The 15,719-nt window shown below is 37.3% G+C and overlaps 1 long non-coding RNA gene across 1 annotated transcript in view; it reads right to left on the reverse strand.

The window, feature by feature from the left end:
* Positions 1-279: 279 nt before the first annotated feature.
* Positions 280-15,719, reverse strand: part of LOC114013728 (uncharacterized) — a 50,412-nt gene continuing 34,972 nt past the window's right edge. The window contains exon 3 of the long non-coding RNA XR_003556874.2: positions 280-2,049. This is a non-coding gene — a long non-coding RNA (uncharacterized LOC114013728). The remainder of the gene's footprint in view (positions 2,050-15,719) is intronic.

Below are 15,719 nucleotides of genomic sequence, written 5' to 3' on the forward strand. Positions count from 1 at the left end.
TGAGAGCAAATTAGTTGCACTAATCCTGTAACGGATAAATATTTCTCAATTCACTGCTTTGGGAAACAACAGAATTGGTAGATCATAAGCCCAGGAAAGCTGGACAAATTTTTTGTCAAAGGTTTTATCCACCCAAGTGTCAGTTCAGCCTGGCTAAAATCCATGTGCCATCCACCTGAAAACTGCAAAATTATTCCAACAAGAATTCATTAAAACATAAAAACATTAAAAGCAAAACCTAAAAAAATCTATATTCATATTTTCATAATAGACCACCTTTTTAATTTGTTTCATTTCTAAATATAACTAGATTTGATTTTCCAGAAAAAATACATAAAACAAAAAATGAAAAGTTTCATTTTCCCTTTTGGCCAACTCAAAAATCTATGTTTTCCTGTTATACAAGTGAAATGAAATATACATCATTCAAATTCCCTGCTCTGTAGTCCTTCTTCCTGTTCACGAATCGTTCATGAACTGGTTATGACCTGTTAATCTATTCTTTATCCACACACTTCATCGATCAAATTACATGAACAAATTTCAGCCAAGAACATATCAACTAATTGTTCACTTAGGGTATTTATGTAACTGTGATATATGACCATCACCTGTATGAATGGTGTCATATTTGGTCCCCTGCTGGATATATGATTTACTTTTTTTTTCAGAGAGGAATTGCCAAATATAAAGTCATGACATAGATGTGAATTTTCAGATGAATACTCATTAAATGTTTAAAAGATATACAAATCTAGACAGCAGTATTATCCACCTTTAAGCCATCAACGTATTTTCAGTGCTTTGAACCAATGTTTTATTTAATCATATGCACAAACTATAGAAATAGTTTATAGGAGGCACTAGATAATAAGAATGCTCTTAAAAAGTAATAATTAAAAAAAGCCTATATTTCTGTATTTAGGCTTCCAGTATAAACAATATATTTTTCCCCTGTAACTAATCATGAAAATTCAGTCACACCTCGGCTGCCAGATAGTTAGGACACTCACCTAAAGGAGAAGGTTCTGGTACAAGCCCAACCCATGCTCATGGATCTGAACCTGAAATTTCCATATCCCTGCCAATGTCACAGCCTGTGAAATACACAAACCACTTCCTTGGAACTTTAGGGGAACAGGTATGGATCAGCACTTGTGGGGGATGGTGAGAGAAAGACTGCTCACTCTTCTAGCAAAGGTACTTATTTAGTACATAAAACAGGTAGGTTACAGTATCAAGCAAAATATTGGGTCCATGCCATGTGAGGCTACTATTTAATTCCAGGTAGTTAATTCTCCTTTTAGTTTTTGACCAGAAAGACTTTTCTGACTTGAGAAACCTTCTTAGCCAATATATTCCCTTATAAAATTGCTCAATTTACCAGAAATTTACTCCTCCACCCCAAAAAAAGTTTGACTTGAAAGTTTCAGGCCAGGTCTAGGATGCAACTTTTGGAGTCACATATAACTGCCTTCACTGTCTGATTGGTTGACCTGTTTACAGATCTTCCCCTGCTGTGCATATGACCAAGCATTTTGTAGGCAGGCATGCTGGCCAATAAAATCTCAAAAAGCAATGAAACATTCCCATCAGTGCAAGCAACGGTTCTCAGTATAAATAATTGTCTTGTCATCTCTCCCCAGGCTCATTCTCTTTCCTTTCTTTCTCGCTCGCCTGCATTTCCTCAGAGATGTTCTTTCTCTGTCAACATAGCCTCGTGTTACTTCTCTGCAGCTCTGCTGCCCTCCGTTCTAAAATCTGGCATTACAGTGAAACTTCCAAGAATTCCATTCTCTGAAGCATTATGAGTCACACTGTAGTCTTCAGCAATATTTTTAAAACACCAATGTTTTTTTAATCACTCTTGAGACCCACAGAAGAAAGTAAGGATATTATCTTGCTAACTTACAGTCGTGGTTGTTTTTTCTATTGCCACCCACACTCTCTCATCTTTCTCCAGATACTCTGCTCCAGTCTTTCAATAACGCAGGCATATGGTATTCAAGTATGCCAGAGTCTGACTTCAAGTTTTAGTCATTTTTCTTCCTGTAAAAAGGATGGAGGGACATTAAGCTTATGACCGTTTGAGAGCTTTCTTTACGTAAGAGTTTTATTAGGGTTTATACTTTAATAAATGAAGTATATACTATACCATAAAACTAACAGATACATCAGGTCTGAGCTGTAATTCATCGTATCTGCATACTAGCAATGCCATGTGTCTGGCATGTTGGAGGCAGCACAGAATTCACTGGTGCAAACAGTGAACATAGGAAGGAGAGAATTCCTGCCTGCTCCTTGCAGTCACTTCCAAAAAAGTCTTTTAACAGAGGAGCTGGTTATCTTTAGTAGCTGTAGCTCTAAATACTGTCCCTGATAATAAAAATATAAATCTTTATTCTACTATTTGAAAAGCTTTCCATTTTAACAAGAAAAAAAGAAACATTAGTAAGCTATGGTGAAGTTATCACTTCATTTTCATTGTATGTTTCAATGCTTTCTCCTTTTTCTTGTGCATAACGGATGAGGCAGCTTGTATTACAAAAGAATTATTTGCAGCTTAGGACAGAAGTTCCACAAATTGCTGTTATCTGCTCTGCAGATGCTCATGTGACACTCCGAATAAATATACCTGAAGGTAAGCACATAACACTGGACAACAGGCGTTCAGTAAAGAAGATTCCTTAAGACCACAGTTATCTGAGCTTCTGTAGAGATCAGCTTCTTGCATGAAGCATTCAAGGATGACTGGCTGCCCCATGATAGTCTTTAAAAAAAGCTGCCAGGAAATAAGAGGATGAGGAGACCTAGATTTCAAATTACCAGCTGATCATATGAGGAAAGTACATTCTTGGGTCTCAAAAGCTACTGAAAAATGGTCAGTGAGCTTGTCTGTGCAAGAGATGGTTGAGAGAACTGTGAAAATAAACACATCATTGAGAAATGGAGGTAGGATGAGTGAGATTTGCTTAAGAAAAGGCGAGAAGAGTGTTAAGTGAAATAGAAAAGAATCTATATTAAATAGTATTAATGCAGTAAGCCAGGAAGCTATGAGTGATCAGGACTCCTGAAGAATCAAAGTTAGGTGAGGGATTTTATACACACACATGCACATGTTTATTTGTCTACATAAAATAAACCACAATCATACTGAAACTGCGTATTTTACATCCAGCTCATACAGGGCTTTTCTGTCACATGGCCTCATACCCAGGAATGTGGAAAAGCGATAAACTTGCCTTCACAAAAGTAGGATTTTGTTCCTACTTTATGTATCTTTAAGAAATCTTGGCCATTTTTTTAACTTGATTGTACCAGTCCTAAGCTTTTGAAGGATGCTATAACTACCAGGCCAAGCTGTTTAAAAATTGCTTTACTCACTGTGTGTTTTTTAAGGTTAAAAAGAAAAATACCATTTTCTAGGAAACAGGGGCAAAATATTCACACAGTTGCCTAATGTTAAGATTTTCAATCCATATTTAGTCTCCCTAGTGTCAGTAAAATTGTTATACCTCAGTGACAGATATCCACAAATCTCACTGAATGGCTATGAGATACAACCCGGCTAAAGATCAAACTATCTATAAACGCATTACCATTATAGATGCAGGAGCCTACTTAAATACAGACATCCAGTTTTGAACATTTGTCATAAGACTATAGCAGTGATGGGCTAAGATCTTCGGTAACTGCTGATGTCATTGATCAGCTGCAGAGATTTCAATTTTTCACTGAAGCTATCATTACCAAAAAAGCACCTCTTTAAGCCCCTTCTGTTTCAGTCTTTTGCACTACTTCTAAGAAAAAGAATATCATCATCTCCTCCGAACCTCCATCACTGTGATTTCATGCCTCGGACAGAACAGGATGCAACGCACACTACAAACAACCTCTGGTCTGGGCAGCACACGTCAGGCTTAGCAAAGAGAACGTCATCAGTCAAAGATCAATAGCTAAAATTTCCAGATTACTCTGAATCATTCTCCTGAGTGGCCTTTGTACTACCTCTTACTGGCTTTTCAGGAATAATTAGAAACAGGTGGCAGTTGCACTATTTCTGTAAGTTTAAAGCAAGCTGAAAATCAGAATTGAGTTGCTACATTTTCAACAGCAGAAAATGTCAACAGCACAGGCAATTTTCATCTGAATTCACACACGCTTTTTGCAGTGCTTCACAGAAAGAAAATCCAATTGACACAACAGCGAAATCCAGCATGTACAAAGTATGAAGCTCTGAAAATTAAGACTACTGTAAAATTTAGAAACACAGGATCCTGATGTGAATGTGTGTCTCTAAAACAGACTCTTCTATTACAGATCTTAGATTTGTATATGCCAGACATGGCTGAATGAAAGCCAAAGCCTAGATTAATCCACTTCCTATAAAAGTTGCCTAAATATGTATCTGAAAATGAAAACACAAAAAAATATTTATCAGAGAGCTCATAAAGAAAATAATACTTAATCAGTCACAAGTCAGTAACCAGTTAGCACACGTTCAGGAACTGACTCACCTTGAAGGATTTTTTGTTTTGTTTTTCTCTTGCACGAAATATACTTTCAGAATTCATTTTTTCTTTATAACCATTCTTTAATGAACTCCACAATGTTAACTATTTACTTACAAAAATAAGTGTTATTTTGTTCACTCTTACCTTCTTTTTCTATAAAGTGTCCCCTCAACATCATTTATGAAAAAAAGCAAAGTAATATGTCGGGTATTTAAAGGGTAAGCATCCAAATAATTTAGAAGAAAAAGACTACATATTTTAAGAAACCTATCCTAGCACAGCAATAAGATGGGAGTTACAGCTGTGGCACAGATTTTAACTGAGGAAGAATCAATGCAGATTTGCAGATGGAAGTCACGCCTCAAAAAATGTATTAGCCTTGTCTAAAGGTGGGTAAAGATGACCTGGTAACTGCAGTGTTGCAAATCTATACTTGGATACTTGGGTGCATACGACTTGGATTTCCATAAAGCTTTGGGAAAATTGACAGGTCTTTAAAAGAGTGAAGCTACCATGGCACAAGAGGAACAGTCCTCTTGTGCATTATTAGCTTTTTCCAAGTTTGGAAAGACTAACAGCCAGTTGTCAGAAGGGAGGAAGGTTACTTGCAAGGCATTACAAGGTCTCTGCTGGAATCTGTGATGTTCACCATACTTGTGAGTAATCTCAAATACAGAGTAAATAGAAACTTTATACATCCTGCTGATGATATGGAATTACTCAGGACAGTCAAAACTAAAGCTGTTTGAGGAAAGGTATAGAAGCAACTCACAGTACCAAATGAGTAGCTGGTAAGGTGACAGATGAAATTAAATGCCACTTCTAAGTTTGGAAAAAAGATGTGTACACATTTTTGCACATAATGGCTGCCTGATGCAACTCTGGGCAACAAAGTCTACAGAGAGTTTAATGATTTAATGAAACAATTTCTTTTAATTAATTCACACCAGTGATTCAGAGTATTCCTGATAGTGCCTTTTAATTTCATTAAAAGTTGGTGGCATTTAGACTACCACAGTATTTTTTATAATTCCATTTGGGGATTGGTCTTCTCTGTCTTTACAAGTGTTTAATAAACACAAAATATTTCTCCTAACACTCTATGAGGTCAATACACTATATAACTCTCCTCTCACAAGGGATGGAAACCGAGGTATTTCAGTTAAATGATTTGCACAAAGTGCTAAAAATGTGTTGAGCAACTCTCTGCTAGAAAACTGTCATTTCCATTGAATCTTTTCCTAAAAGAAATGAAATTTAATTTAAGCTTTTCTTGACAAAGTGGAAAACTTTGTCAAGTAGATATATTTCAACCAGACGTTTCTGGAAAAGAAAGGTTCCAATTTTCACATTACAATTTTAGCCAAACACTACAATCAAATGACCCAAAGATGTATTAATTTGAATCTTTTTTCCTGAAGATGTTCAACAATTTCTCTTTTTGTTCCCACTTGGGATGATTTTCTTTTACAAAGCCTCTATTTTTTTGAGAAAGAGAAATGAAAGAGTTCATTCCCTTACTAGATCTGTTTATCCATTACATGCCATGAGTTGACAACACCACAAGAACTACCTCTGAGGAATTTTTACATCTTCTGCATAGAAACATCTGTCTAGTAGCATCTCTTCATAGATTAAACTTTCTGGGTACAGAGTAGGTCCCTGATGATTAACATTCCCTGAACCATCCTGTGAGAGGTTTGTATGCATGCAGGGAATACCAAAACAAAATGGAAGTGTCCTGCCCCAGACTGAAACTGCCCCTAGGCTTAAACTAAAGATTATTCTGGAAGATAAGGAAAAATACTGCAAAAAATTACCTAATTGTAATAGAGGAGTTGATATAAATTTTAAAGTCTGTGATAGCAACAGCACTGAACTATGATCTGAAATGATAGGCTTCACCTGCTTAGTCAATCTGTAACACTACATAAAGCCCAACTAAGGCTCTATGCGTATTAATACATTGCATTAGGTAACTGCTTGTGCCTTTTTAGATTTCTTCAGCTGCTGGTCTTTACCCTTGCAGACTTTCTGTTAAGTATGAAATCAAAATGTGTTAAAATAACCCCATGCACCAATAAATGCTGGGAGACGACCAACTGGAAAGCGGTTCTGCAGAAAAGAACCTGGAATCCTGGTGGACACCAAGCTGAACATAAGCCAGTGATATGCCCTTGCTTTGAAGAAGCCCAAAGTCATCCTGAGCTACATTAGGAGGAATGTTGTGAGTAGGTTGAGGAATGTGATCCTTCCCCTCTACTCAGCACTGGTAAAGCCACACCTGGAGCACTGTGTCCAGTTCCAGGCTCCCCAGTACAAGCGAGATGCACAACTATTGGTAAAAGTCCAGCAAAGGGCCACTGAAATGACTGACTAAAGTACTTCACATGAGGAAAAGCTGAGAGAGCTCGGACTGTGTAGCCTGGAGAAGGGGTATGTCCTTAGTGTATATAAATACCTGAAGGGATGGTGTACAGAAGATGGAGCCAGACTCTTTTCAGTGGTGCCCAGTGACAGGACAAAAACCATGGGGGTTTCCATCTGAACATCAGGAAACACTTCTCAGTGTGAGAGTACCAGAGCACTGGTACAGGTTGCCCAGGGAGCTTGTGGAGTGTCCATCTGTGGAGATATTTAAAAGCCCTCTGGACTTGGTCCTGGGCAACCAGCTCCAGTGGCCCTGCTTGAGCAGGGGGGTTGGACCTCCAGAGGTCCCCTCCAACCCCAAGCATTCTGTGATGTGCGATTCTGTGAAATATTACTCAAATTGATACAAGATTAAGGAGAGAGAATGAAAGAATAGAGGAATAATAATAATAATAATAAAGAAAATAGTCTTTAACAAGAAAACTAAGGAAAAGATGCCTGAGCAACTAGAGCAGCAGAATCTTTCTGGTACATTTATTTATAACAAGTACTTAATAAAACAGCTAGGAAAAAATATAAACCAGAAGGAGGGCATATGCATCCCCAGATCACAAAGGAATTAGCTAGTTAATTTATGAGCCACAGACAATTAAATTGGTATGCCAGAAGGAGCAGGTACTGAGAAATGGAAAGGGAAATATGGATTAACACTTTTCCTATGGAAGTCCAGGGAATTCTAGCACTTACTTTCCAGTATCTCTTTCTTCTCCTTCCAGAAAAATAATTGAATAAATGCTATTATAAAAAAATGTATGAACACAGAGAGGGGCCAAGAGCATAACTGCTAGGACGGAAGGTACCTCTGGAGTTCAACTACTCCAGCTTCTGCCTCAAAGTAGGGTCAGCGGTGAGATTTGACCAACTTATCATATGCAGTTTGGTCTTGAAAACCTTCAAGGACTGCACAACTTCTCTGAGCAATCTGTTCCAGTGTTTGACCGCCTTCACTATAAAAAAAAGCTCTTCCTTACACCCAGTCTGAACTTGTCTTGTTTCAGCTTCTGCCTGTTATCTCTTGTTCTCCCACCACACAACATGGTGAATAGCCTGGTTCCATTCTCTTGGTGACCTCCTACTACAAAGGTGCCCAAAAGCCATTATCTTCTTCACATTGAACAAGCCTCAGCTTCTCCTACTACAGCAAATCCTTCATCGCCCAATCATCTTGGTGGCCCTCTGCTAAACACACTCCAGTTTTAAATTTAGATGATGAATCCTCACTTCAGAGATACTCATACTCTAGTGGTGAATAGCCCTTACAGGTACCAACTTGGTTGAATAGTTGGAATCCTTCATCTTAGTGAACTGGTATATAAAAGACACAATTTGAAAAGATCTCCCTATTCAGGAATGACTATAAAGCTTTTCTTAACTTTTATTGAGACCAAAGTCCCACTTAAACAATTAAATTTAAAAATCTACTTGCATTTCTTAAGAGGGATAGACTCAAGCACATGTTAAAGTGCTTTTCTGAATCTAACCTGTAACTGGACTTTATGCCTGATTACAGTGCCTTTCAAAACTTTACCCACAAATTATTCATATTTTCCTAAACACTGACAAAACCTTATGAACTGCAAAGTAATTAAAAGACAAAAGGTAATGGAAGAACATATATCAAGTCTGGAAAGAGGTGGTAGCAGACACAACAGAGTTCATTCAGTATTACTTAAGATTTCCATAAGCTATCCATGGTGATAGATAAACAGCACTTATATTTGTAAATTATACTGTACCATTATGAATGGTAGTGAAAAGAGTGAAATACAATGCAAAGGAGTTTGAAAATATCATGTCATGGAAGCCAATACTGCTTGCCTTGCTTATACATAATTCCCATTAAAACAGTAAGGTGTGCAGAATTTGGCTCCTGGATATAGGAAATAAAGGAACAAATCCAAAGCCTGCTGAAGTCAATAGGAGACATTCTTCTGACCTCAATGGGCTTTGGATATCACCCAAAATGAGATTCATTCTGGAAAAACGCAAGCTGAAGGAAATAATCATTCAAAAAGTATCTGGGAGAGAGATGTTTGGAAAACCTGGAAATCAAAGAATACCTAGGAGACTTTGTGTAACAGATGATACATGACAAGAGCTTATGAACGCTGTTACAAGATTGCAGCTTTTCTAAAAGCTTATTAGTCTAGAAATTAAAACAGAAAGTAGAAAGAGAAGAAAACAACCCATTCCATCCAGTTAGGGAGCAGAAGTCACAGGGATATCATATCACAGTGCAGGCAGGTTGTTTGTATGGAATTTACAATGTGACAAGCATCAAGTAAAAACACAACACTAAAGGTAATCATTCTGTTTGAGAAAACACTAATTTCTCAGCTCTTCTCCCAGATACAAGTCTGCTAGTATCTGCCAAGATGAAATGCACAAATGGTTTGCATATAGAAACTTATGGTCAGATTTCAATACGAGGCAAGTGTTACATTTGTGATTTGGTCCCCTTCTCATTTTAGTGGTGAAGGTCAGCAGGGCCTTTTAAGATTCCATCTTTCCCTCTCTACAGGAATATCTTGTGCTAAACCAAGGATTTCCTTCTTCCTCTTTAGTGGAAGGATGCTCACTTTCATTCTCCTATATACCTTGCTGCTGTCAGATGGAGAAAATTTCTAAGAATATACATATACCTCAGTAAAATGAAGGTCTGATCTTATTCTCAAGATCAAATGGAGTCAGCATGCATGCTATAAATTCTCAAGCTACCTATCCTCAGCAGTTATTTCCCTACAACCTTATTGCGGAGAGCTGGATAAGGACATCCGTAAGCACGTGCTATGTATCAGGAGAACAACATAAACAAATGATAAAGGTAGTTTCCCCCCATCTAGGCTTCTGCCCACAAACTGTCTCCATTTATGCAGTGAAAGAAGCCAAGAATGGTTTGCATAAAGAATAGACTGATTGTACTGAAAAGCTATGGCAGCCTAATCCACCTACTGCAGTTCAGAACGACTTGGTCCTTCTCTGTTTTCACTCCTGTTGCTGCTGAGGAGAGGAAAACTTTATTTCTCACCAAAAAAAAAAAAAACCCAAAACACCCAACCCCCTAAAACCCCAAACTCCAACACCAGCCAGGTGGCTCAACAAATAAGATTCAGCAGGCTTTGCAATTTCCTGTTTCATTGGTCCAGACCACCTCTATATATTTTTTGCTTGTAAGACATAGATAAGAAAAGGGAGAAGACAAGCAGACATCCCTGAATAAATGTCTTGGAATATATAATTGTAATATGATTACAATAAAAATAATAAAGCTCTACTTCATTGTAGAATGTCTTTAGGTTTGTACACAGTAGATTATGTGCTATTTAGTACCTTTATTTCTGTTAAAATCTTTCTATTCTTAGACTTTAAAACAAGAATAATTATTTTTTTTGGAATTCTACAGCTGACCCTTCACAGAAAATGTTGGAAAACATTTTATTTCAAAACATTCATGCTTATGCTTCATATATTTTTTGGACCACTTCACATTAAAAGTTCATTGGCTTTTGCTAGAAAATCATGCCCCAACATGACCGTAATTCTTTCAGTGGGCTCAATCCTGTGAAATCCTGAGCACTAACTTCTACTGACAAATTCTTAGGTTTTCTCTGGATCTGATCTTTTGTGACATCACAAAAATGTCAGTGGAATGAAGTCACAAATAAAGGATTAATTCACATGGGTAGGAAGAAAAAGGAGCACATGGATTTTAAAACATGAAGATTGTAAAGAAATTCCTCAACAATACAAATGGGAAAAGAGAAATTATGGATAACATGACACACGAGAACATTTCTCAGTAGTCTGCTTTGCAAAATCTTTTTATAAAACTTCAGGAGGTTTTCTTAGAAAGTAGACCCCTATGCATATACTCTAAATTCTCCTTGATTTTATAACACTGATATTGGAAAAATCACATCTCTTGCCTGAGAGCTCTAGTTTCAATTAATGATGTTAAGCATTTTTTTTCAGATACACAGAGAGTGACAGGATTATAGACCACCGAATTGTTGGTATTTTAAGAATCTGACAGGCTCAGCACCATGTGCCATTCTAGCCTCTCTGTGTATCCTTTGTGGTTAAAACTCTTAAGCACTTTAAATTCTTTTGGTCGGTATTTTTTTCCTTTTAGGGCAGACAACTAGAAGCACATTCCAAGTAACCATTTATGGTGTACAGAAAATTATAAGATACTAAAATCACCTCTTTGAAGGTGTTTCCAGGCTTTGGATAGTAAAACAAATATTTATAAAAAAACCCAAAGTTGTTGTTTTAAATCTAGAATATAATTATCTATGTTCCAATTCAAATGAAAGACAGTAACAGCACAAAGACACAGCAAAATAATATATGTCAAAGCCTAGAGCCTTTACTTGGACAAATTCCCCGTCAAGCTTTGGTGGCATCTTTGCCTGATGAAATATGGCTGAGCCAGACCTGAAATAAGCAAAAATTTAACAAACCACACTAGTTGAATCAGCTATGAAGCAACAAATTAAATATTAAATTTTTTTTGTCTGAAAAATAATGACAATTTTGTGAATTATCAATACAAAAGTAGAGGTCCACTAAAGCAGGAGTCCTCAGACTCATTTATCCAGATACAATAGAGGACCAAAAAGATGTTTGAAGAAGCAGATGACTTTCCAGAATGTTTGATACAGATTGGAAGAAATATGCGAACAAATTTTTCAAATCATCAAGCTCTGGCAAACAAAACTGACTGTAGCTTTGCATAACTCCATTTACAAATGGCTCAGTCCTCTCACGTTTCTTCTTTTCCAGTGAATAAGACAAAACTGTGGACTGGTCCTGTGCAGGAGCAATATCTTGGTGCTGGGGAAGAAGTCAGCATTCCTGTGCTGCAACAAGGGAATGGGCCAGCAAGCAGGTTCCTTGGAGACCAACATCTCATTAAGAACTGGTGGACATGTAGCCCAGCAAACTGTCCCACTCCACAGTCCACTGCACTAGGAAGCAGGGGACGAGAGTTGCTGTCAGCCACCTGCAGCTGGTATATCAGGTCATGGAGTAGGAGAAAGATTCTGGCACTGTGCTAGAAAAGTATGTAAGACATGTCCCTATCTGTGGGGGTGCATCGATGCAGGAGCCAAATCTATGAGTCTCACACTCAGTGCACAAAAACTTAACAGCTCAGATGGATGGGTAAATTCTGTATCAGTGTTGCATGGGATGAAAGCTTTGCAGTTCTGCAGAGGAATCTGGTTCTGCTCTGTACCATCTGTGCACCAATTGTGTGGATTGTTTGTTGAGCTTTGTTTGTTTGTTATTTTTCATTCGGGAAAGACATAGAAGTCAGTAAAAAGAATGCACTTCAGGTCAGTTTAACTCCTGAGCTATTCTTCTTTGCCCTCGGCACTGTTGATTATAGGTTCACATTTCTTACAAGAGTTAAAAAGAAGATTCATACCTAAATACTATGTTCTGCAATTTATTTAGTTTCAAAGATGACAATTTAATTTCAAAGTTTGTTCACATTACTGAGGGAAGTGGAGAAAATCTGAAAATACAAAACCCATAAGATTCAAGGTCTGATGTTAGATCCTTGCAGCTGACAGTGTGTTTGTATGTGCATGTAAGACACACACAATCTGTTTGAAACCTAATGACCATGTGATGGTAAATACCTGGCAGATCCAGACCTTGAAGTAGATGCTCCCATTAGGTTTATGCTAATACTGCTAAGACCATGTGTTTGTTTGCATGTATTCTTACAATATGCGTACAAATTAGACTGAACAGTTCTTAGCAACAAGTAAAAGCAACAAAAAGTTTATACATACATTAAACATTTCTATAAATATGTGCATTCTATGCACATCTAATAAACACATTTCAGACAATTTAAAATCTTCATGTCCACAGGCCCTCTAAAAATGCTGTGGCACACACAGGGAGAAATCTGAGGCCACTAAAAATTAGGTGAGCCTTGCTTAATCAGGGCTCTTCAGACTACAGAAACCCAGAGAGGCACCCAAGAGAACCCTCGAGAAAAACTAAGACTATAATGACATCAAGGTGGAAAAAAGGCATTGCTCCTATCTGCTTCTTCAGAAGCTTCCCTTGACTTACAGGGAACACAGCACCTTATGCTCTCAGTCAACAAAAAGCAGCAGTGGAAGAGATCGACTAAGAATTGCATAAACATTGGTAAATGTCTTACAGGAATGTTTTTTAAAATCTTGATGTTCTTTTTTGGCTTCTGGGGTTTTGGCAGGAACTCCAGTCTCTAGGCCCATTTCTGTGTACACACTTTAATGATGGGCTTGATTAAGAGACAGTAATTCCCTGGAGGTTTAGCTATCTTATTGACACGTAAATGAGTACAATGCCAAAATCAAATGGTTATGTCCCAAACCAATGGGAAATCACAGATGCAAAGCCATGATGGATTCTTCATTTTTCAGGCTTCATGTATTTCTACTGTTTTCCACTGTATATAAGCTTTATAATCTCACCAACACCCAACCTGGCCTTGCAAGAGCCTACCTTCTGCCAAACAACAAGCAGTAGCAAAAATGTCAGCCTACATCTGCCCATGAGGGAATTACATAGGGGTCCAGTTATATTCGTCCCAGTAACTCTGCCTGCCAAGTGAGCCAGTGTCCCTCAAATGAGGATTTAAAGAAGAACACAGATGCTGGCTCTGGGATAAGCTAAGACAGACTGCTAAGGAAAATACTAGACAATGAACTGCATTACAGGCTAGTTCAGGAGTCAACCCCAAAGGAAAATAAGGCAATGATTTTATAAAAATGAACTTGCTGTTCTCCAAACTTCTCTTACACGGACTCCAAATTTCCAGTCAGGTCAATATAATTTGCAGGCACATAAGACATATATATATCTCAGGACAGAACTTTATATTTAAGGCTCACCTTATCTCGATGAAGTACAACCATTTCTGGGATGACACTTGGAACTGTTTAATAGTGATAGGGCATAAAATGAAGCTAGCCAGCAAAGCCGAATGTGGGCAAAGCAGCCTGCTTAGCACTTATAAAAAGTACTTGGGAATCATTACTGATCACAAATTCTGTATCTCTTTAAGATTTCTTAAAGACACCAAAAAATATATTCAGGCATAGAACCAAAGCATCCTCTATACTAAACCAATGGCACTGAATTGAGACTAATTGACCATTTTCGCCTTCCTCTCCCTGGCAGGCTCAAGGAGAAGAACCCTCTCCTACGGCTCTGCATTCCCAAGACAATTCAGTCTCCTGAAGCCTTTTCTCTTGCAGGAGAAAGTGGAGATGCTCCACAGCCTGCAGCGCTACCATATATTCTTTCACTGGAATAAGAAATGTTTCCAGATCAACAACTTAAGAAGCCAATGGAGCATCTGTGTGCCAACATTAAAGTCTCTTTTCATCTGTGAGAATTCCACGCTTTCTAAAAGCCTTGCCTTCTCATAGGAAGATGGCCAAAATCTCACAAAGATAAGAGTTTATAGCAGAAATCTAAAAGTTTTGATCACTACTTACTTTATTTCTGCTTTTGAATATATCTCACTCTACATGTGTACGTTATTCTGTATGTTTTAATTTATACTTTATTATTTTCTTTGGTTTGACTTCCATTTGATTTTCAGTTCATTATGAAATTGTGAATATTTTATTTTTCATCCTTTTTTAATGTTGTGGTTGTTCTCATTAGTATTTAGTGACTTTCCCCTTCACTTGTTCTTTTGTGTTTCCTTAAGGCAACAAGCCACTCCTGTGGTGCTGCATGGGGATGGGAGAAGTTGCCAGCAATTCAGGTTTGTAAAATGCAGCTCTAGGTGGTATTTCGACATTCTACATACAGTGGTACATTTTGTCCAAAGAGGTAATTGTGAGGTCTTAATTTGCCTCAATTACTTATATATATTATACGCATAGATATTTCTCACATAACAAGATAATATAGCAAGTACTTATGCATATTATACAAGTGAATATGAGTACATACATAAAATTTTCCAATATTCCAAGTAGCACAACAAATTCTTAAACAGCTTGGTACTTGCAAACACTATTACATGAAAAGAACAAAATGTAGTTGTCAGTCAATTAAAACCATTCATGTACAAGGAACGTATTTTTGGTTTATTGATTTTTTTTACTTAATTCTTAAAAGATTTTTAGGCTATGATATCTAGTATTTCTCACGTAATAATAACATTTTCATTAAATCTATATGAAATCTGATCATTCATTTGCTGCATTAGAAACCTAACAGTGTAATAATCTTAAAGAACCACAGTGACATGAACTAGATACAGAAAGCCCTCACAGTCCATTATTATGACAAACTAGAAAACCCCAAACCCAAATACTGAAACTGAGAAATATAAATTTTGTTGGTTTTAGAGTAAGTGTGATGCAAACCCCACTGACACCTTTTGGAAAACAAATGAGCTTCACAACTTTCACAGAAGGTCATCAAACTGAGAATCTAGTACAGCAGAGAAAAAAGCTGAAAAACAATATAAATTGTGTAACAGTTACTGATGGTTCAATGAATCTTTGAATATTGTGTTCAACTCATCTTCAAAAGATGTTTAGCTGAAAGAGAAAAGTGTCAAACACAGGTAATGAAAATGTGGTTAAAGGCACAATATGACCCTATTATAAGAAGAGACTGAAATGAGTAAGTGTTAATAAGACCCAGGCAACAGATAATCAAATTTTGGCAGTAAGTGCCAAGAACGGTTATGTCTGCAGTGTTGTTTCACAGCAAAGAAACACAAAGGAAGCCTCGTGTTTCTGA

The sequence above is a fragment of the Falco peregrinus genome, chromosome 1 (assembly GCF_023634155.1).
Source record: "Falco peregrinus isolate bFalPer1 chromosome 1, bFalPer1.pri, whole genome shotgun sequence".
NCBI lineage: Eukaryota > Metazoa > Chordata > Aves > Falconiformes > Falconidae > Falco > Falco peregrinus.